Raw genomic sequence first — 22,721 nt, 5'->3', positions numbered from 1 at the left:
AAGAAGAGGCAGCTGTGCAGCAAAGACACAGAATAACTGCAGCTTTGTGCCTTTTTCATTGTAGCTGAAGTCCGGGACAAACTGTTCCTTTTCACCTCAATAAGAAACGTAATAATTTCTCTGAATACCAGACGATTCTGTTTTTTACAGGACGGTATGTCCACATATGTCAGGATAGATGGAGCCCTGGCTGAGATTATTCGGGTTTGTGTATTTAAAACATGTAAAAAAGAATCAGTTCATGGTAATAAAATGTTGATAAAAGGATTGAAAATCATCTGCTTAGATAAATAAAAAGGATTTCATGTTCAGTTATTATGCAGGACAATTTGGTTAATCTCAGCGACATGTAGAAAACTCTACAGGTGGTTTTAAAGAGGAAACCATGGCTGCATTCAAATCAAATTCAAAATTCAAATTTTATTTGTCACGTACACAGTCATACACAGTACGATATGTAGTGAAATGCTTGGACAACTGCTCGTGACCTAAAGAAAACAAAAAAGGAAAAGGCTATGAATAAGATAGGAAATAAATATGAAAAATTAAAAAGGGTAAATTTAACTAGGAAGGAATAAAATATAAATTAAGGTTAAAAATGAAATAACTGTACAACACAAATTAGAATGAAGGGTAAATTTAACTGGGAAAGAATAAGATAAAATATATAAATTAATGTTAAAAATGAAATAACTGTACAACACAAATTAGAATGAAGGGTAAATTTAACTGGGAGAATAAGATAAAATATATAAATTAAAGTTGAAAATGAAATAACTGTACAACAAAATACACAATATAGAACTATATAAGAATGTATGAAGAAATATAAATAAATATATACACAATAACAGCAGCGTGATTTAACCCTTGGTAGTACCTACGGCCATTTATCATCCACAGCGTTTTTTAATATTAGGCCATTTTCACTGTGTTGAATAGAATATAGCCAAACCTTCCAACCCTTTTTTTTTTCATTTTTCTTTAGAATTGCCGTCTCCGTTTATTCGATTAGCTTAAGGTGGCTAAGCTAAAAACCGCCATCCACATGAGGTCCTAGCCATAAATCGCCCCATTGAAACCCTTTATAAACGCTATTTTTCGCTGCACAATTATTACCGTTAATATCTGTGTGATGGCTTAGGTTTCGTTTTCATTCTGGACTCAAGGCCTTAGAATTGTAATTTTTTTTATTTGGCCACCGGGTGGCGCCCTTGCTCCACATTTGATCCCTGCTGGAAAACAGCGGGCTTCTTGGAAAGACCTGCGGGAAATGAAGCCTCATTTCCGGCGTGCAGCGGCGGCCTCGCCCGCTGATCGGACGGGACCATTTTTTGGTCCCTAGGACCACGAGAGGGTGCATTTTTTTTTAGTCAACAGGAAATGACGTATTTATTGTCACGTGGTATCGGACGTGTGGGCTGGAAAAAGCAGTCCCCGGTGATCGTGCCCCGGTGATCGTCGCGACGTACCCCGGCAACATGCACTTATTTCGGCCTAGAGGAGGAGCATTTGCCGCCTGGAGACCATTTTCTGGTCCTGAAAAAAAAAAATAAAAGGCGATCGAAATGACTGTTCGTGCCAATCTTTAGTCCATCTAAAGGCCTAATTAAAAGTACAATAAAATATAACTTTCAAATGTATTTTATGGAAAATATTTCATTTTTTCATTTTTTTCGCCAAAAACGGCCGTGCGCTCATGTGACAAAACCGGGATATAAAGGGTTAAAATCCGCGAAATGTAATTAAAACTTGACATGAATATTTCAAGGAGAAGTAGGTCTGAAAGATTGGCTAATTTAAAGTGGAATAAAATATTAATGTATAATCTTTTTATAGCACTTTTTATGGCGTGGTCGATTTTTGGCTCTAGGACCTCATAAGGGGTACGTTTTTTAGGTACTACCAAGGGTTAAGTAATGAAGTGAAAACGATGTCCAGAAAGTCCAGTGTGTGTGTAAGAACCATATGTGTGGGTCAGTACTGTGTGGTGGTGTGATTGAGAGACCGTATCGCCTGCGGGAAGAAGCTCCTCCTCAGTCTCTCTGTGTTGGTCTTCAGGGAGCGGAATCGCTTTCCTGACCTCAGCAGAGAGAACAGTCTGTTGTTGGGATGGCTGAGGTCCTTCACGTTCTCCTGGTTCCTCATTCATCTGCCCGCCTCTCGGTCCCGCTCATCGGTTCTTGCTCTCACTACGATGTGTCGGGGGAAAGTGGGCATTACTTTTATTTTTATTGCACATAAATGTGATGGTGCAGTGGAGCCTGCTCCAGGACAAAAACAACTGCATCATGTTGCAACACAGCTTCAGCTCTTTGCAAGCACCGGCACAGGTAGCATGCTAACGCTAAGCTAAGAGGGGAAATCCCTCCAACCTGCACAAACATGTGACCCACAGCATGCGTAGAGATGCTGGAGACTCTTACAGTGGAGCCAATGACAATCAATAAGGAAGTTATGTCGATAATGGGATCCAATCACTTATCAGTGCCCATCCCTGGTGACTGCAGAGTGCTAACTGCTCAGCTGTGACCGCCTTGGCCACTTTAATGAGAACTGTTTTAACTTTTAAGGAAAAGGTTTTGTTTATAAAAGAAAGAACAGCTGGAGCTTCAGAGACCCTTTTACTCCCCAGATAAATGCCTGTTGAGAGGACAGTTTTGTGTCAGATCCAGCTGTGGGGGTCATTGTTAATCTTATCAGAAGCCACTGGTTACACATCGCAGCACAGCGAGATCAGGTCCAGTCTTATCAGAGCTACGTGGGACCTGGGTCACACATAAGACAGGAGACTACTTTTGAAGACCATTAGAATGAAAAACAATGACACAGAAATAAAGTAACAAACTAAGTGTAAAAACAAGACTTGGTTAAAAATCCTGAGAGGCTGAATAACAAAAGTATTTATGATAACAATGTTTTTAAGTCCTCAAAAACATCATGAGGCCCTCAAACTGGAAATTAGTGAGTGTGAGGTCGACGAAGCTGAGCGACCTTTGAACTTTAGTGAAGGTGGAGGGGACCAAGATGAGCTGATGGATCAACTTTCATAAGATAGAAATAATCAACATGCATGTTTGAGCTTTTAGTTTATTTATTGGTTTCTGTTAGTTTGAATTTATCATATCGGGATTATTTGTTGAAATTACAGCAGAGACATTCAAACCCGGTGAGCAGTGAGGGACATTAGACCAACTGTAAAAATTGGATGCAGTTGTTCGCACTAAACCCAAACATTCACCATCTTCACTCATGCGGCCATCCCACTGGTGCTGAAGGCTGCCAAGGTCGAAGCTGACTGCAACAACCAGATTCTCCATGATAAGGGTTAAGGTAGGGTTAGGACTGTTGTCAGGACTCTTTGTCCCTCCTTCAAGGCCACCTGGGTCCACTGGAGACTGCTGACCTTCACTTAACCAGGAATGATGACACACACACACAGACACACACACACACGCAACATTGTACCTGATGGGTACAATGTTGGTACCTGATTGTACCTGATGGGTACAATGTTGGTACCTGATTGTACCTGATGGGTACAATGTTGGTACCTGATTGTACCTGATGGGTACAATGTTGCTGTTGAGGGGTTTTTATGCTGCTCCTGCTGCTGATAGTGCTGGAGGGCGGGGCTGTGTTGATCTGAGACTGTAGACATTAAAAAGTCCATAGGAGAGATGGTAGCTGTGTCATGAGATAATAACAAAATGCAAAGATTGGTGACAGCGCTTGGAACCATAAGGCAACAAAAACTGTGAGAAATAAATTAGGCTCTGCCTGTGAATCACTCTTTGCTTCTCTTCTTCCTTCCATCCCATCATTTCATATATCACTCTGCTGTCATGGTCCTGGGTCGTTGACCCAGCGTTTTGTGTTTTGTGATCATTTTCCTCTGTTCTAGTTATTCTGATTACCCGATTACCTCGTCTGCGTTCACCTGCATTCATCCGTGTGTCTCTGCGTTCTGTGGTGTTCCTGTTCCTTAGTCTGCGTCTCTCTGCTCTGCTCTCCGTTTCGTTAAGATTTCAGGTTTGCTCTTAATTTCTCCCAGTTTAGGTTTCCGTTAGTAATTATTCACGCTTCGTTGCCTGTTTCTGCCACTGCCACCTTGTAAATAAACATCACTCGAAACATCAGTCACTGCCGCATTATGGGTCCTCCTTTTCCTCCACACCACACGGCTCACTCCGCCAGCCGTGACAGTACGAGCCGACCAAACATGGACCCAGCAGCATCCGCACCTTCCCAGGAGTTTCGGGAGGAAGTAATCGACTCCGTTTCAAGGTTGTTCAACCTGTGGCTCGAACGTGAGGGAGAGGAGTTTCACCGCGCTGTAGAAGCCAGGCTACAGCAGCTAATTTCTGCTCACTCCTGGCTACTGGACTCTCTTCACCCGCTCGCACAAGACTTCATTCTTACCGAACTTCACCTCCACCCTCCAGCCGCTACCGCTTCCCAACTCAGCCCGCCGGAGGTTTTGCCCGGCCCGCCGGAGCAGTCGGCAGGGAGGAGGCGACGATCGTGCCGTCGGCGCGTCACCCCACAGCCGGATATTAGGACTTCAGAACTGCCGGCTGTGGTGAGTGAGAAGGACCCTTTTTCTGTTTTGGACTGTGGGACAGTTTATTCAGGGGCCTTGTTTTGTGCAGCAGATGACAAGGAGAACTGTTTGTTGCCTGTTCATTCTCCTGCTCAGCTGTCTTTACCTCAGTTAGCTTCCCAGCCAGAAGCTCAGTTAGCTGCCCAGCCGTCACCTCCATCTCATTCAGCCTCACTACCCATAGCCCAGTTACAGTCACAGCCAGACTTATTAGACACCATGTTACAGTCCATAGCCCAGTCAATAGCTCAGTTGGTAGGAGACTCATCAGCCTTATTATCAGCTCAGCCATCGTCTTCACCAACTCCTCCTGTACAACAAGTTGAGTCAATCCCCCCGAAAAGAACTATTTTTCATCTGTTCATCCCAAGCAGAGAGACAAAGCACACAATATGGTAATCAGTCCTCAACAGCTGGCCAGTTCAGAGACTGTTACGCACTCTAGGGCCTCCCCAGAGGCTGGGTTTCAGCCCCCAGCTGACTCTGGACCCCTGGAGGTTAAGAAGCCAGCTGAGGACTGCACCCGGCTGTCGCTGCCTGAGCTGAGTCAATGCTCTGTGCAGCTGCAGTCTGCTTTGTGTTTGCCAGAGGCCCGTGCGCCTGCTGGTTTTGTCCTGTGTGTTCCAGGGGCCCCTGTGCCCACTGGTCCAGAGACTGTTTTCGCTGGAGGGCCCGAGGAGCCCGTCCAGCCTCCTGCTTCACCAGCTGGAGGGCCCGAGGAGCCCGTCCAGCCTCCTGCTTCACCAGCTGGAGGGCCCGAGGAGCCCGTCCAGCCCCAAGACTCATCATCCTTGCCAGCCGCAGCTTCGGCTGGTCCAGCTGCAGCCTCATCGTCTTCGCCTGGTCCGGCTCCAGCATCCTCAGCGTCGCCTGGTCCGGCTCCAGCATCCGCTTCAGCGTCGCCGGGTCCGGCCTCCGCATCCGCGTCGCCCGGTCCGGCCTCTTCTTCTGCCCCGTCTGGTCCAGCCTCTGCTTCTGCCCCGTCTGGTCCAGCCTCTGCCTCGTCTGGTGCTGCGGGGACCACGCCACCTTCAGGTCCCAAACTGCCGCCTCGACATCGGCGGTCATCTGCTAGGCCGCTTGTTGGGCGTCATCGTTGATATGGACGACCTCCCAAACACCGCCGCCGCCGTTGCTGTCCGCACGGTCGGCCGCCTGAACGGTTTCCCCACCGCCATTGCTGTCCGCACGGTCGGCCGCCTGAACTGTTTCCCCCGCCGCCGTTGCTGTCCGCACGGTCGGCCGCCTGAACTGTTTCCACTTCGCCACCGCTGCCTTCCGCGCGGTCGGCTTTTGGATCTGTGTCGCCAATGTGGCCGGCCTCAGAAGATGGATTGGCCTGGACTTCTGAGTTGTCAGCCTCCGGGCCGGCCTCCTGAACTGTGTTTTGTTCTTGAACTCCAGCATGTGTGTTTTTGTTTTGGACAGTTTCCTTGGTTCGCTGGAGCTTGTTTTTGTTCGGTGTTGGTGTTAAAATATAAATCTAATATAATCTGCTTCTTAACGTACAGTGGGGCAAAAAAGTATTTAGTCAGCCACCGATTGTGCAAGTTCCCCCACCTAAAATGATGACAGAGGTCAGTAATTTGCACCAGAGGTACACTTCAACTGTGAGAGACAGAATGTGAAAAAAAAAATCCATGAATCCACATGGTAGGATTTGTAAAGAATTTATTGGTAAATCAGGGTGGAAAATAAGTATTTGGTCAATAACAAAAATACAACTCAATACTTTGTAACATAACCTTTGTTGGCAATAACAGAGGTCAAACGTTTACTATAGGTCTTTACCAGGTTTGCACACACAGTAGCTGGTATTTTGGCCCATTCCTCCATGCAGATCTTCTCGAGAGCAGTGATGTTTTGGGGCTGTCGCCGAGCAACACGGACTTTCAACTCCCGCCACAGATTTTCTATGGGGTTGAGGTCTGGAGACTGGCTAGGCCACTCCAGGACTTTCAAATGCTTCTTACGGAGCCACTCCTTTGTTGCCCGGGCGGTGTGTTTTGGATCATTGTCATGTTGGAAGACCCAGCCTCGTTTCATCTTCAAAGTTCTCACTGATGGAAGGAGGTTTTGGCTCAAAATCTCACGATACATGGCCCCATTCATTCTGTCCTTAACACGGATCAGTCGTCCTGTCCCCTTGGCAGAAAAACAGCCCCATAGCATGATGTTTCCACCCCCAGCTTCACAGTAGGTATGGTGTTCTTGGGATGCAACTCAGTATTCTTCTTCCTCCAAACACGACGAGTTGAGTTTATACCAAAAAGTTCTACTTTGGTTTCATCTGACCACATGACATTCTCCCAATCCTCTGCTGTATCATCCATGTGCTCTCTGGCAAACTTCAGACGGGCCTGGACATGCACTGGCTTCAGCAGCGGAACACGTCTGGCACTGCGGGATTTGATTCCCTGCCGTTGTAGTGTGTTACTGATGGTGACCTTTGTTACTTTGGTCCCAGCTCTCTGCAGGTCATTCACCAGGTCCCCCCGTGTGGTTCTGGGATCTTTGCTCACCGTTCTCATGATCATTTTGACCCCACGGGATGAGATCTTGCGTGGAGCCCCAGATCGAGGGAGATTATCAGTGGTCTTGTATGTCTTCCATTTTCTGATGATTGCTCCCACAGTTGATTTTTTCACACCAAGCTGCTTGCCTATTGTAGATTCACTCTTCCCAGTCTGGTGCAGGTCTACAATACTTTTCCTGGTGTCCTTCGAAAGCTCTTTGGTCTTGGCCATGGCGGAGTTTGGAGTCTGACTATTTGAGGCTGTGGACAGGTGTCTTTTATACAGATGATGAGTTCAAACAGGTGCCATTCATACAGGTAACGAGTGGGGGACAGAAAAGCTTCTTACAGAAGACGTTACAGGTCTGTGAGAGCCTGAGATTTTCCTTGTTTGAGGTGACCAAATACTTATTTTCCACCCTGATTTACCAATAAATTCTTTACAAATCCTACCATGTGGATTCATGGATTTTTTTTCACATTCTGTCTCTCACAGTTGAAGTGTACCTCTGGTGCAAATTACTGACCTCTGTCATCATTTTAGGTGGGGGAACTTGCACAATCGGTGGCTGACTAAATACTTTTTTGCCCCACTGTATGTTCTTTAAAATACAGCGTGTGTTTTTAAAAATATTATAATAATGCATAATTATGTGGACATGCATATTAGATCGTTTTTAGTGAAATATAATCCCTCCAGAAAGGCAGGAAAAGCCCGGAAACTTACTTTAAAACTAAATATGTTCCCTAAAACGGTGACAGAGCTACAGACCCATGACAGCCTTACACAGTGTAGAATATATATATGCTGGAAGTGCTGGGTATACAAGTCTGGCCTAAGTCTTCGGTCAGAAAGACTGCAGCAGTCCAGGAGTTTAGTTCACCGTCTTTAATGAAGCTTCACAGAAGAACTGGTTACAGCAGGGCTTGCCAGGATAAATCCAACTGTGATACAACCAGATATGCACTTATAATTGTGGCAGATGCAGTATAGGTGACTATAAGCATGGTTGTCTGGAAACAGAAACAGGTAATGCTATAATTAGCAAGGTCAAAGATAACTAAGCAACAATCAGAAGACATCATCTACTCAGACACAGCAATATTTTACAATGTCCACAAGGGGTCGCCGTAAGACCAGAAGTTGGCTAAATAGCGCACATCTTCCCAGTTGCTAGTACTAAGGCAAGCATGTGGCAAGCTAACAACAGTTAAACCAAACAATAAACAACAGAAAAATCCTTTAACCGCGGGATATAGTCATTGGGGGAGATTCTGGCCACTGCTATTAACTTAGTGCTAATTAATTAAATAATTAAATAAACCTACTAACGTGGTAGCAGTGTACTGAGGCATAACTTTAGCTTAAACATACACAAACAACTATAACTATTATCATACCAGTTAACCTGTCAAAGGTAATAACACTTACAGTCTCATTAACGCACACGGAATCACACAAACTGCGATACAACTGCTCTGCTGCTGCTTTTCGTCTCTCACTCTCCCTCTGCGTGATGCGCACATGATCACTGATGCGCTCATTTGGGTGCGCTTGATTCTTGCCACTAGACATCCTGAGGCCGAGTCAGCAGGGAATTTGCACACACAGGTAGCCAGCAGCTGTGACCAGCACTACTTGTGCAGTTAATAAAAGGACAGGTAATGTGTGTCGCGCTGTTGCACACACAGCACGCTCATTTGTTTCAGTTCGTCAGTTGCAACAAGACAGCTTACCAACGTGTACGTAATAAGCTGATACTCCTGGGTGCTACACACTACAGTGTACGCTGTACACCTACTTCCTGGTTTTGTCGCATCAGTCTGTGTCTCTGAGTTAACTTGTGTTTCTCCTACAGCTCCGGACCGCAACAAATGCGCGTGCTCTTTGTGAGCTCGTTCCCGGCTCGTAACCAGCGCGCTCTGCCGTCAAGGGCGATCATTGGTTAAATGTGATCATGTGACTGATGCAAGCCAGATCCTTTTATTTAGCAAAACTGTGATTAATAGTTAAATATTATTGTTGAGGGGCACAGACAGGACTCCGCACGCACACATTAAAAAATTAAAATTTTTTTTAAAGTTGCCTCAACAAAAGGGCACTTTGGGCACCCATCAGGAAAGGGGCGGGTGCTCAAGCCCCCCCAGCTCCCCCCGCCTCTGCACGTGCCTGAGCTGCAGCCACGCTGAGTCTCTGTTTCGGCCACATTGAAAGTTCGGACTTCAAAGTTTTTAAATTTTAATTACAGGCCAGTAAATCCAGAGTTATGATCATATATATATCAGCCACGCTTCGTTCTAAATACTGTCGTCACGTGTGTGTTTTAAGCGTTTTGTAAGGACAGCACGAAAACAGGAAAGAAAGGAAAAAAGCCACCTCTTTCTTATTGGTGGAAAAATGCACCATGTCGACCAATTAAAAAAAAGTCAACATGTGGGATTTGGTTGTTTAGGAAGAGGGAAAAGTTTGGGGAGTGACGGTAACAGGGCGAGCGAGACAGAGCGAGAGAGAGAGTTTAGATGTGGCAGATTTGTGACGTTTAGTGTGTTGTGTAGTCGTTCTGTTGTGTAGTCGTTTTGTTTAGTGTGTCAGTGAGGGCACTAATGACTGTCAGAGGCACATTTGCAACGTAAACACTGTCACTAAGTAGAAAACCAGCGGAGTGATACACCTGCTGTTGTCGGGCCTGCAGGTTTGTCCCTGTGCTCTTCTGTCTTTTGGTGGACAAACTTGTTTTTTACTGGCACACATCATTTGTGGGGCATCTTATTGCCACACCTGATTGTTCTCTCATTTTAGTTTTAGTAATATTTTTAAATGGTTGTAGAAAATGAAACAAACGGTGTATTGGCTGCATTTTTAGATAAATAGTTGTTTATGTTTATAAAATGTACGTTTTATATTTGCATTTCAAGTTATAAACATTTACCCAACATGTCTGTGTTGGACATAAACAACGTAAACTCAAAGGAGTCACACATCGCCGGTTGTATTTCAGACCTCAGTGGGTTCATCCAACAAATCATGAAAAATGAGGTTTACATGTTTGTTCATGACGGTGCAGATTTCTGACATTTTGTGTAATTTAAGCTGCAACAATGTGACTGTTTTCTAACAAAAACAGTGAAACTTAAGTTAGACTTGTGTTTGTAAATGAAGCGCCCCATGTTGTGTAGCTTACTGGAGTTTATACTTATTGGGCTACATATTTATTTATCATACAGGCTATACAGTACATAGCATCAAAACTCACATGTTTTATGTAACTAAAGTGTGTAATCATGTGGGCTACAGACAATAATTAAGTTATCGACTATATTTATATGAAAAACGTGCATACTTACTGCATTTGAATCATGTAACCACATGTAACCACCTGCATGAGTGTTTGGGGGGGGGAGGCTTTGATTTTGCCACCCTAAGAAAATTTCTCTAGATCCGCCCCTGCTGGTCGGAGGTTTGTTTGGTCCACTCCGTGCCAATGCAGATGTCGAAGAGGAGGGGATTTTGCAGAACTCTTCTCAAGAGATCCCACAAGAAGAACCAACCAGGAGTCCACCGGGTCCGAAGCACACAACGGCACCAAGAGTCACGGACAGGATCGACCAATGGCGCAAAGCTCATGGGGAAAACAAGAAATCCAGATTCTCAGATTGAAGAGCCGACCTCCACGGTTACCCTGTCTTCTGCGTCGCTTCCACAAAGCTGGTGGCAGTGGTAAGGAACGCCAGTGCGGTGGTGTTACTTACAATCAGGGAGGCAGAAAGCCTTGGTACGAGGAAGTCAGGAAATACATTCAGGGATATGGTTCCACTGAAAACTGTTTTAGAAATTATGACAGTTTTAGTTTTTAGGTTTTTTTTTTTCAATTCATTGTTCTTCCTGTAAATCTACATTTTAAAATAATGAAATTCAAAAATAAGACTGAAAGTTTCTGTCAGGATTTTTTAGATTATAAAAAAAAGTCAAACTTCGTTTTTTGACATTTTATCCAAAGTTATGACCTAAAAGTCTCACAGAAAATTTGTGTTTTTAACAAATTTACAGACGTCTAACATTTGTAAATGTACTTACATTGCTGTGAAGAGGCCATGTTTGTCTTTGTCAGGCAGCTGAGCTGTGATGGATCAGTGTGAACTTTACTGATGGTTTCAGTTTCACCTCCACGCTATTATAAGCTGTCTCTGGTCCCCTCCCTTTAAGGTGGTGTCACAGAAGGACTCTGTGTGGATGTCACACTTTGCCTCATCTCTGCTGTATTAGGATGAATGAGATGAAAACTGTGCACCCAGTTTGTCCAGCCAACGGTTTTTGGAGAGGAGGCCTTTGGAAGATCAGTGTGGGCGCCTGAAGTGGGAATGCAAGTGTCGCCATTTTATCTGACGTTTCACTTTCAAATTTACACGCTGGTGAAATAAAATCATAATAGATGGAGACATATTCCAAAGATGCTGCAGCACCAGTGTTTTACCTGCTCGCCATGAACACCTGACATGTCAGCACTTTGTTCTGATGGCAGCTGAAAACTGTACGATCTAAACAGTGTGTTGTGTTATACTTTTAAAAATATCTAAAATAACTGTCTCATGCTAAAGTAATCTATGTTTTCTTATTGCATTAAGGTAGGGGTGGCGATATATCGAATATGCTCCATGTATGCCGAGGTTTCCCACGTACGATGGTTAAAATGACTTTATCCTCACCGATAAGTACAAATTGCCACAGAAATATTAAGCTGTCTTTTAATTCACCGAGAGTCATGTTTCTCCCACACGCTGCAAATGCATCATTACCCATGTGGAAAAGAAATAGAAAAGACTTGCATCAGACGTGGCCTACTTCATATAGTGAGTCATATCAGGCTTATTATAAAGTGGCCACTTTCTCATCACTTTCATATATTGTTTTAGTAAGTATCCAAAACATACAAGTTTCATTTATATAATTTTTCTAGGGGTCTTGTATCTGTTTTCACTCTTGTATGCTTTTCATACAAGTTTCACATGAGACAGATACAAACTTTATAAGATTTTGATCTTTTCCATATGGGAGACCCCTTCCAACTGGAAAACTTTCTACCTGCACAGAGCACGTGTGTTTATATCCTACCAGAGTGGTAAAAATATGGTGACAGCGGGAGTTTCAGACTCGCTGTCAAACAAAACGCTGCTAAAGGCTAAAGGACCTGTGCTACTGTACCACCCACTGCAAAGTTAAGAGTGTTTTAAACTCATCACGTGAACGTCTCCACACACCTGTGACTGCTCAGCTGGTTTTATAGTCACTGCCTAGACTTTTGTTTCTGTAATTTGACGTCATCACATTTGTATTTTATAGTATTTATATGTTATAAGCACAAAAAGCACCTTTGTAACTTCAGCTGTTTTATTTCGTCTCGTGTGTTTGTCAAAGGTCGACAGACGTGCTGTCTGCTCTGTGTGTGTTTTTAAATTCATTCAGACTTTTTGTATTTAAAGTAGAAAAAATATTGAATGGTCACTATACTATACCAGTGCAACTTTAGGCACTATGTGGTTGAAAATAACATTTGTTTTTGGAGGTTATTTAAACATATGGTGACACATGTTGCTGCTTCTGCTGCTGCCAGGAGAGCAAGCAAGCTGGATGAAGAAGCCTGGGGGTGGATGTTGCAGTGCTACTCAGGGCCGTTAGGATCCCAGTGTCTGTCCCACTCTGAGTTTTAATTTGATCCTTTTATTCTGAAGGATCCCGCATCAGGTGGAAGCACTCCACTTCCTTCAGAAGCCTGTATGACAGACGTTTTAGTGCGGCGAGCCTCCTTAGCTGATGCTACCACAGAGTAACAGGTGGGGTGGCAGGGGCCTTCCACCGGGAGATGATGAGCTTACCCCCCAGCATCAGTGCAGTCTGCACCCACTCAGTGGCTTTAGGTGGAAGATGTTTAGAGCAAAACTCAGAGGACTCAATGGGCAGCCGTGTCTCGTACCTTCAGAGTCCGTGATGGACTGTGATGACACGATGCATTAGTATTCAGAGCCCCATTTATTCCCACTCGTTGTGATGTGTCAGTTAAAAAGTGTCAAATCCAGCCCACCAGGTTTTCCTGATTTCAGACTAAGAGTCTGTTGATTAAAATCTGGGGCTGTGTTGTATTAGAAGCAGAGATAAGATAAGATAAGATAAGATAACCTTTATTAGTCCCACACGTGGGAAATTTGTTTTGTCACAGCAGGAAGTGGACAGTGCAAAAGTTATGAGGCAAAAATTAGAATACAATAAGAATAAATACAGTACACAACTGTACAGAATAGAATAAAAAAAAATACTATATACAGTAGAATAAAATAAATATACAATAAGATAAAAATAGAATACAAATACAAATACTATATACAACTGAGTAAAAATACAACGATGACAGAAAGGATTATTGCACTTAGTATTATTGCATATGTATGGATGTGTGTGCTTGATCAGTTAAAGTCTTTATTATGGAGTCTGACAGCAGTGGGGAGGAAAGACCTGCGAAATCTCTCCGTCCCACACCGTGGGTGCCGCAGTCTCCCACTGAAGGAGCTGCTCAGTGCTGTCACAGTCTGCTGCATAGTCCCTTTACTCTCCCCATGTTTGAGCCTCAGATTCGGTACAGTCAAACACGTGTCCTCCACTCCTCTGATGGGGCTCTGTGCAAACTGCATTGGACTCAGCTGATGTCCAGTCTCTTCCATAATCACATTTCTGATGAGTTTTTCAAAGACTTCACGACTGGGGTGAGCGTGACAGGCCATTAACTGTATGAAACTCATCGCTGAGTTCAATGATAAAGTGCTGAGTGTGTTTCAGTTTCTGCTGCTGATGTTCCTGCTCTGAGACTTGGATGGATGACCCATGATGAGCAGGAGCTGTGAGCTGGACACAGGCGGTGTTTCACGGAGCTCCTCGCTGTCGTGGAGACACAGCGAGTGATACGATGCTGTCAGCGGAGCTTCATCATCATCAGGATGAAGCACAGATGCTCTCTGCTTCCTCCTGCAGCTCACAGCCGCTCACAAAGATCAATGAGTGCCTCCACAAAGGAGCAGGACGTCTGTCACCTCCACTCTACATCCTGGATTTAATAAAACACCAGCAGGGGGCGCCACAGGACAGGCTGGACATGCACGATAGGACAGCAGAGTGAGCGTGAGGGAAGTCGCTTGTGTCTCTGTAAACTCAAACTCTGACTCTAAAGGCCTCAGAGGTCAGAGGTCACAGCTCAGAGCTGGCTGTAAACACCTCACACCTGGGAGGTTAGAGGTCACAGGTCGAGGCACCGCAGCCTAAAAATAAGCACAGCTGAGCTGGGTCTGCCCTGGCACCTCCACCCAGGAGGAAGCTGCACATCAGCTGGGAGGTGCTGAGGAGGCATCGTGGTTAAACTGAATAACCTTAAATATCACTGAAAGGATAGAAAGCGACTCACAGCAGGCAAAACTAAACACGCTCTCCTCTCAGGGCGGGGCTCCCGGGGTCAGCCTCTGTGACATCGAGGTCCTGCTGCTGCTCTCGTGTCTCGTAAACAGGTCACATGACCTCCGCACCTGAGACAGATCACAGGTAAAGGTGGACTCGGTCCTGTTGTGCAGCTTGTTCCTTCGTCTTTCCGGTTTCTTGGAATATACACATTCACACACCGAGTCAGCAGGCAGCGCTGAGGCGGGGGTCCCCAGAGAGGAGGAGGAAGAGAGCTGGTAAACAGCAAGGACAGGAGGAGCAGGGGAGAGGAGGAGGTGCGCACACACACACACACACACACACACACACACACGGCTGCTCTACAGTCAATTTAACAATAATAAGAGTCTCTGCTTCCTGTCCTGCTGGTAAATAAAAGCATCATAAACCTGCTCAGATCTTCATCGATTTTTCTAAAGTGTTATTTTTGTCACAGACACCTGCACACAGTCACACTACAGGGAAAAATACCGAGCGAGCTAAAGGAGGGAGCAGCTTTTTCACGTGTCTTCATGAATAACTGTAAACCTGTTGTTTTATTGACTGTATTTGTGCTCTGTTACAAACACTGGAACACCGTGCAGTAATAACACTGGGCTCACATTAATGTGCTGAGCATCAATGACATAACTGTTCATGTGTCATTGCATAAAATTCTCTTACTGTGTGTGACTGCACAGATGGACACAGAAATGTCAAAGCTAACATTCAGTTTATTGTTTTCACGCGGTTTAAATGGACCTCCAGCTGTAACAGCTGAACTCATTAAAACGAAATGAATTTTTCAAACAGGACGCTCTCCTGTCTCCTGACTCACGGTTAGGATTAGAGGAAACAATAAAAACTAAGCAGAAGCACAAACACAGATCTGCCGAGCAGCAGTTTTAACTGTTATGATAATAAAATCAATCCTAACAGTTAAATCTGTGACGTCACTCTGGTGTGTGTCTGCGTTACATCAGATTCACCTCTGCAGCCCTGACCATCGCGGGCTTTTATTTTGAGGATTTGGCGAATGCGGGCTTTTATTGTGGTGGTCTGACCAAACCTCCTCCGTGTCTCCCGGAGCTTGCCGGTCGGGCTCCGCCGCCCTGCCCTCCCGTTCACAGTACACTCTCAGTCCAGTCCTTCAGCTCCGGGGCCGCTAACGAACTCAGCCCGCGGACACCGCAGCTCACCGGCAGCTCTGCGCCCGTTAGAGCGTTTACTGAGTACCGGAGGAGGAGGGACGCCCGCAGACTTTCCGACGGAACAGAACTCCGCGGACTGCGTCCATGCTGAGCCGCACACAGGTGAGCGCCGGCGGAGCGAGGACCGGGGGCAGCGGGCGCACTTTCAGTCGGTACTCCGGTGATACTGTGACGTAGACCGGACAGCCCGACGGCGAGCGGCGGGGTTCGCGGAGCAGCTGAAAGTAAAGCAGGTGTGTTTGGAGTGCTTTCGTCATTAACACTGACTCCGCCCCCCCGTTAACGCAGATTAAACCGCGTTTTTTTGAGCCAGTGAAAGGTTACGGACAGGGGCGGATACAGAGAAACGGGGCCCGGGGCACAGGTAAGGAAAAAGCCCCCCCTCCTTTTGCTGGTTTTAAACGGGGCAGCTAATTGGATAGCCGTGTTTGATGATCAGCTTGTAGTTTGTGCTCGAGCGGCCCTGATTGGTGGACGTTTCTCACATTATTTGACACCTGGAACTGTTATTGTGGCGCTCTGTTTGCTGCTTCCTGACTAGGTTTCACCTAAAGAAGGACCAGAAATCCAAACTTTTACTTTTACTGAAGCGTGAAAAACATTTCCGATAAAGAAATCAAAAGAACACAGACTCTCTTGTTTCTGTTCATTTATTTTATGTCATCCAGATGTTACATTTTTTGCTCCTCTAATTGATTCCAGTTTATTTCTTTGTGTTTGCTCTGTTGATATTTGTTTAATCATGACAACAAAATGATTAAAGTTGATCAGTTGCTGATGGGGAAACAGAACTGATCTCTCGTGTACTCGTCTGAGCGTCTGACGTCAGTCGCAGGGGGGCGGTGCCGGGGTGTCGGTTGATGTCGCGGTGTCTGTTTCTGTGATGTCAGTGGCAGACTGAGCGCGTGCGGAGTTGCTGAAAACAAAGATGGAGATGTTTGCCGTGTGGATCCTCAGCAGCTGATCAAAGAGAAAGAGCGGCGCCTGATCTTCAGGGTGCAATATCAGCTGTGGGCGGAGCCTGCACAGGTCTCAGATCCACCTGTCAAGCTGACGGAGGAGGAGGAGGAGGACGGCTGCTTCTTCTCCTTTGTCAGCAGCAGTTGAATGAAAAGCTGCGATCGCGCTGAATAATTTCTCTCCTCGTGTCTAAAAATAGCCACCCGGCTGCTCCACCTGCACACGGAGCTCTGCTGCACCTACGACGACCCTCGGAGTCACCTGACCTCGGCCGTAACAAACTGAACCAAAATAAACCGGAGCGACGGCGAGGCTGAAATAAACCCGAGCACCTCAGAGCAGGCGGAGGGAGCGCTGTGATTTATCGTTCATAAACACGACCTCGAGTCTGATCTGTGTGGGTTTAGGACGAGTCACAGATCAAACTGAGGTTTTCCCCGATCGATCATTTTATAGATGTTACCTGTTAACGCTCGCCATCTGACCGCTCGGTTCAGGGAGTGCTGCTGCTGGCTGTGTTTGTTTCTCCAGCCCGGTGCGTCCCACCCTGAGCTTTCATCTGCTGGATTTCGGTGACAGCTGGATGGCGATATACGATATATATCTCGATATTTATTTTTAAGCCATAAAGTAAGAACAAACAGAGAGTTTAGTCACAGCTGTGTCCCAGATGTCACACAGGCACTTTTATTAACACACAGCGCAGATGTACAAGAAACAATTACTCAGAAATAAATTATCAGCATTTATTAAATAATCATGCTCCATAAATAAAAGAAAAAATGTTGTTTTGTGCATAACAAAGAGCTCACAACTGTGCAGTCAAAATGTAAACTAACAGACGCTGAGCACAACAACAAGCAGCTGCTCTGTTCTTAACTTCTACTGCGTGACCGACAGCCTGGAGTTTGAAATCCTCTTCGTAACCGCGTCTCTGAACAGGAGCCGTTTATGGTCCTTATACGCACACAGTACGGTGATATTACGCTGAAGCACAGTACGTATCACTCCGCGAGGCTCCAGACTACGGCAGCCGTAACGCGGTGCGGCTCCGTAGCAAAGTCGTACTCAAACATTTTTAGTCAGATTGCTGAGCGCCGTGTTCCACAGAGAAGCGGTTCGCGGTCAGTGAGCACAACCAGAACTCATACATAAGGCGCGCTGTCAACTTTTGAGAAAATGAAAGGATTTTAGGCCGTGCAGCACCTCTGGGCGTTAGCGTGGTTAGCTCGTTAACACGTTGACGCCGTCCAGCCCCACGCACGGGGCGATGCGCAGTAACTCGTTAACGGAGATTTGCCGTGTCCATCTTGTCGCTGCCTGCAGGTGAAGCGATGGGGGAGGAGGGGGTGTTGTGGTCAGTGAAGGAGAGGCGGAGCAACGCAGCGTAGAGACAAAAGTGGACGAAAGAGAGGCAAACCTGCGGCTCCACGACTATAATTATAGCATAGACTATATCGATATAAAGGATATTGTCACATCTCTTATCTCGTATAAAAATATATCGATATATTTAAAAACTCGATATATCGCCCAGCCCTACATCACGTAGACGTGGGCTGGGAGTAAGAACAATAACACGGGCGAGGTCGAGTTGTGTGCAGGTTTTACACCTGAGCTCACCTGAGACCGAGTCTGTCATTAATGGATCCATAACACTGGAGAAAACGGGACCCCGAGCGATGAGGGAAACATCTGAGCGTGCAACACCTGGATCACAAGGTCACCTGGTGGGAGGTGACCTGTCTCTGAACAGGTAACAGGTGTGCACAGCGTCTCTCGGGCAGCGGGAGATCGCCCCCTGCAGGAACTGAGCGTCACTGAGTCTCTGAACCTGTGGATTCATCACAGACTGGATGTCATGACCACATCCAGTCACAGAGACGTGTCGGGGTCGCTTTAATGATGGCAGCTGATTGGTCGCAGACATGGTCCCCGTCTTTAAAGATCACCGGATCATTGCAGTCTCAATAACTGTGGTCGTGTCGCGGGCTCCGCCCACTGCTCTTCCAGGTGTGACTGTTGTGTAACCCTCTGCTGGAACTTCTGGACTCGAACGTCCTGTATCGATCGTGTGTTACTGCGTCTCGCTCCACAGTTGTGTTGTACAATGACAATAAAGGGCTTTTCTATTCTATTCTATTATGTTTGCAAGCGTGGCTCCATTTCTAAGAGTTTCTGATCCTGAGTCTGTGGACGTCACAAACGTCTCTGTCTCATCAAGGTGGTTCGCTTGGTTTTCTCGTCCTTCTGCCTGTGAGGGACTGATCAGTGCTGCTGCTGATTCAAGTGCATAATAGCATACAGTTGTGTGTGTGTGTGTGTGTGTGTGTGTGTTGGATAAACTGACAGTGTGGTACCAGGTTCGTGTTGGTTAATCTGGAGGCGGGTCTGAGCGCTGCTTTGCTGCAGTTTCCTTTGAAGTGGAGCAGGACGTGTTTGTGCGTTCCTCCGACAGAAACAGTCGTATCGTGTGTCGACTTGTTTCAGCTGCACTTTCACCGTGTGAGGATTCAATTACCATAAGCACCTTTAATCTGAGCCGACGGCCTCATCGAGGAAACTCGATCCCTCCTGCTAACGAGGAGAGCCGCGCTGCAGGATGCTGAGGCTCTTCTTCCAGGCTGCCGGCATGAATAACACATCGGAGAGGGACACCTCCGCCCCTGCAGAGCGCCTCCATCGGTCTCTGCAGGGGCACAGGGTCCTGAACAGTCATCTCCTAACCACAGGCAGCACCGAGCTTCACCGGAGAGCTTTCAGACCAACACCTACACCACCCACAGCTGAGGGCGGTGTGAGAGTCTCACGTTTATCAATGTTAAACTGATTAATCTATTTTAGAAAGTATGGAAACATCTGTCCATCGTCCCATGTTCACACCGTCCAGCTGTTTCCGGTCCGAGCGTCTGATTGGATGAAGCTCTCTGCAGCGGGTCCCCGCGTCTTTCTTTAAAATAAAACTGTAGCGTTCGTGCCCGACCTCTCCAGCTCTTCGTCAGCTCGGTTCACCTGCAGCTCATCTGTCATGTGATGGGGTTTCTCCGCCCATCGGAGTCAAGTCATCTTTATTTATATAGCACATTCAAAAGACATCAAGTGTCGGCCAAAGTGCTGAACAGAGGGATGATATAATAAAAAGAATTAAAATAGATGAGATGAAAACATTATAGAAACATTGTAAGACATCCATATATGTTTGTAAAAAAATGTGTACATGCATATATGCAAATACATATACAAAAATGTACACAAGCACACACAAGCACACGTGAACATAAAATACATGCAAACATTACCCAATGAGATAAAAGACCAGAATCGCAGAATAAAAGAGGTGTCAGAGAGAGCCTTGGAAAATAGGAAGGGCTTCAGATTCGATTTGAAGACTTCCAAGGATGAAGAGGATTTACTGAAAGGGGGAAGGCTGTTCCAGAGTCTCGGCGGCAATGGAGAAAGCCCTGTCCCCTCTAGATTTGAACTGGGAGCGTGGAACTGATAACAGCATCTGACTGGAGGAGCGCAGAGATCGAGTGGGTCGGTGCAAGCTAAGAAGATCTGAAATGTAACCTGGAGCCAAACCATGGAGAGCTTTAAAAACAAATAATAAAACCTTAAAATCGATTCTATATTTAACTGGTAGTCAATGTAGAGATGCGAGTATCGCAGTAATAGTCTCTGTTTCTAGTACCCGTCAGGAGCCTTGCGGCTGCATTTTGAACAAGTTGCAGGCGGGACAGGCTTGAGTGACAGATGCCTAAATAGAGAGAGTTACAGTAGTCAAGACGTGACGATAGGAAAGCATGAAACCAAGATTTTTTACGTGGGGATGTACACGAGCTGATAATGGGCCCAAATCGTTTCTTATGAGACTAACAGAGTCCTGCTTACCGAAGATTATCATGTCGGTTTTGTCGTGACTTAGTTTGAGAAAGTTCAGAGACATCCAGCAATGTATGTCGCTAAGACACTCTGAGACTTTCTGCAGCGTACTGTCAGCACCTGGTTTTAGAGAGAGGTAGAAATGTGCATCGTCTGCATCGGAGTGACAGCAGATCTACTGTTTCTGAAAAATGGAGCCTAATGCGAGCATGTATAAGGAGAACAAGGCCGGGCCCAGAATAGAGCCCTGAGGTATTCCACAGGTGAGAGTAGCTGGGAGGAGTATTTGTTACCCAGCATCACAGAGTAGGATCAGCTCTCCAGGTAAGAGGCAAACCATGTTAGAGCAGAGCCTCGAATGCAGACACGTCTGTAGACGGTTTAACAGGATTGTGTGGTCGACAGTGTCAAAGGCTGCGCTCAGGTCTAGAAGGATGACAACTGTGCTTTTTCCAGAGTCACCAGCTAGAAGCACATCATTGAACACCTTCAGTAGAGACTGTGCTGTGGAAGGCTCTGAAACCACACTGATATTTGTCCAGAATATTAGTGTGTCTAAGAATGAGGAAAGTTGGTGGAGGACGACTTTCTCAAGAACCTTAGACAACAATGGCAGCTTAGAGATTGGTCTGAAAATACCAAGAACTGACGGGTCTGAACCAGGTTTTTTAGAAGCGGCTGAACAACAGCTTGTTTAAACGAATGAGGAACAGTCCCATTTGAGATGCTGCTATTTACAATAACGAGGATGTTAGGGCCGACTGTCTTCAGCACATCTCTGAGAAATGGTGTAGGTAACACATCCAAGGGGCACGTTTCATGTGCATTATTATATCAGTGAGATGGGATAATGAAACTGGTTTAAATTCGGAGAAAAGGAATGAACATGCAGGTGGTTCAGAGGGGTCTTGGGATGGGAGCGGGATATGTGCTCGGATATCATCAATGTTTTCAGTAAAGAACTTTCGTGTGAGGCCGTCTCAGATATGGCTGCAGTGGCGCAGGACAGAGTTGATTGTGTTGAATAGAACTTTAGGATTACCAGAGATTATCTTGGAGAAATAATTTGCTCTTTCTACCTTGATGGTGCGCTGATAGTTATTTAGACAATCTCTAAACACTTGGTAAGAAACGTGGAGCTTATCGTGCTTCCATTTTCGTTCTGCTTTCCTGCCTGACGGCACGAGTGCTGAAATGCTGTAAACATCAGCAGCAGTGTTCGTTTCTCACAGGCTGGTGTCCGCACACCTGTGCAGGTGTTTAAGCACTGCTTCATTTCACTGCTCTGATTATTAGCTCAGAGCTAACATCTTAGCCTATTGCTAACACAATGAAATATAAGGATGAAGGTGGAGGTTTGTTCTCACCCTGTTTTTAAGTGTTGATTTTATGTTAAAGGTGGAGGTGAGGAGCTGGGTAAGGTTTTCTCCTCAGTGTGTTTTGCTTGTTTGTGTATCTGAAGCACTTTTGACCACCTGTCTGCTCCACCTGTCCTCTCCACCTGCCCGTGTGTCGGACAGGGCTCTGTGGGTCTGAATGAGTCCTTTGTGTGGAAAGTTTGAGCCGGTCATCAGAGGTCATTCTAGTTAATAATTCGCTCTAACTGGCGGGTGAGAAACCGCCTCCAGATATCGGGGGCGGCGGTCTCTGGATCGCCAGTGATTAAGAGTAGCTGTGCAGCCGGCGGGCTCAGAGGATTAGTGACATTAATGATGAGAACAAAGCGACGCTGCTGCTCAGCAGCTTGTTTAGTTCTGCCTTTCAGCGTGTTTCATTATTCATTTGGCTCGCTGGAGCCAGACTGCTGTGACCCACTGCTGTGGGAATGAGCCGGGCTTGTATGGATTTATTTAGACTCAGAAACACCCCAGAGAATTAACCTGGGACAGCTTAAAGCCACGATCACACATTTATAGGAGCTCCACCTCCAGCTTCTTCTGTCTGCTCCACTCGCAGCAGGAAAAAAGCCTCCAAAAAGTCCCTGTGCTGGTAGCTGTTTAATCAAGTTAGAAACTCGGGGAAAGTATTTATCCATCACCAACAGACCCACTGGTTTAAAGTCCAAATGACCAACTCCAGGTTTGAGAGAGCAGT

General features: G+C 45.9%; 1 protein-coding gene and 1 long non-coding RNA gene across 4 annotated transcripts in view; one reads left to right on the top strand and one right to left on the bottom strand.

Moving 5' to 3' along the window:
• Positions 1 to 7,992: 7,992 nt before the first annotated feature.
• Positions 7,993 to 9,090, bottom strand: LOC309709817. Its single transcript, XR_014277611.1, has 2 exons — positions 8,551 to 9,090; positions 7,993 to 8,132 (listed from the first exon to the last, which is right to left on the bottom strand). It is a non-coding gene; the product is annotated as an uncharacterized lncRNA (long non-coding RNA).
• Positions 9,091 to 14,564: 5,474 nt separating this feature from the next.
• Positions 14,565 to 22,721, top strand: part of LOC309709811 (carbohydrate sulfotransferase 8-like) — a 55,389-nt gene continuing 47,232 nt past the window's right edge. The window contains exon 1 of one of the 3 annotated variants that reach the window (XM_082538674.1): positions 14,565 to 14,870. The gene's annotated coding sequence lies outside the window, so the exon portion shown is untranslated. Of the gene's footprint in view, positions 14,871 to 15,522; positions 16,019 to 22,721 lie in introns of those variants that run through there. The other 2 variants (XM_082538673.1, XM_082538672.1) reach the window with 2 other exon arrangements.

The sequence above is a fragment of the Aulonocara stuartgranti genome (assembly GCF_965226115.1).
Source record: "Aulonocara stuartgranti genome assembly, chromosome: 7".
NCBI lineage: Eukaryota > Metazoa > Chordata > Actinopteri > Cichliformes > Cichlidae > Aulonocara > Aulonocara stuartgranti.
This window is presented reverse-complemented; position numbering and strand designations above follow the sequence as displayed.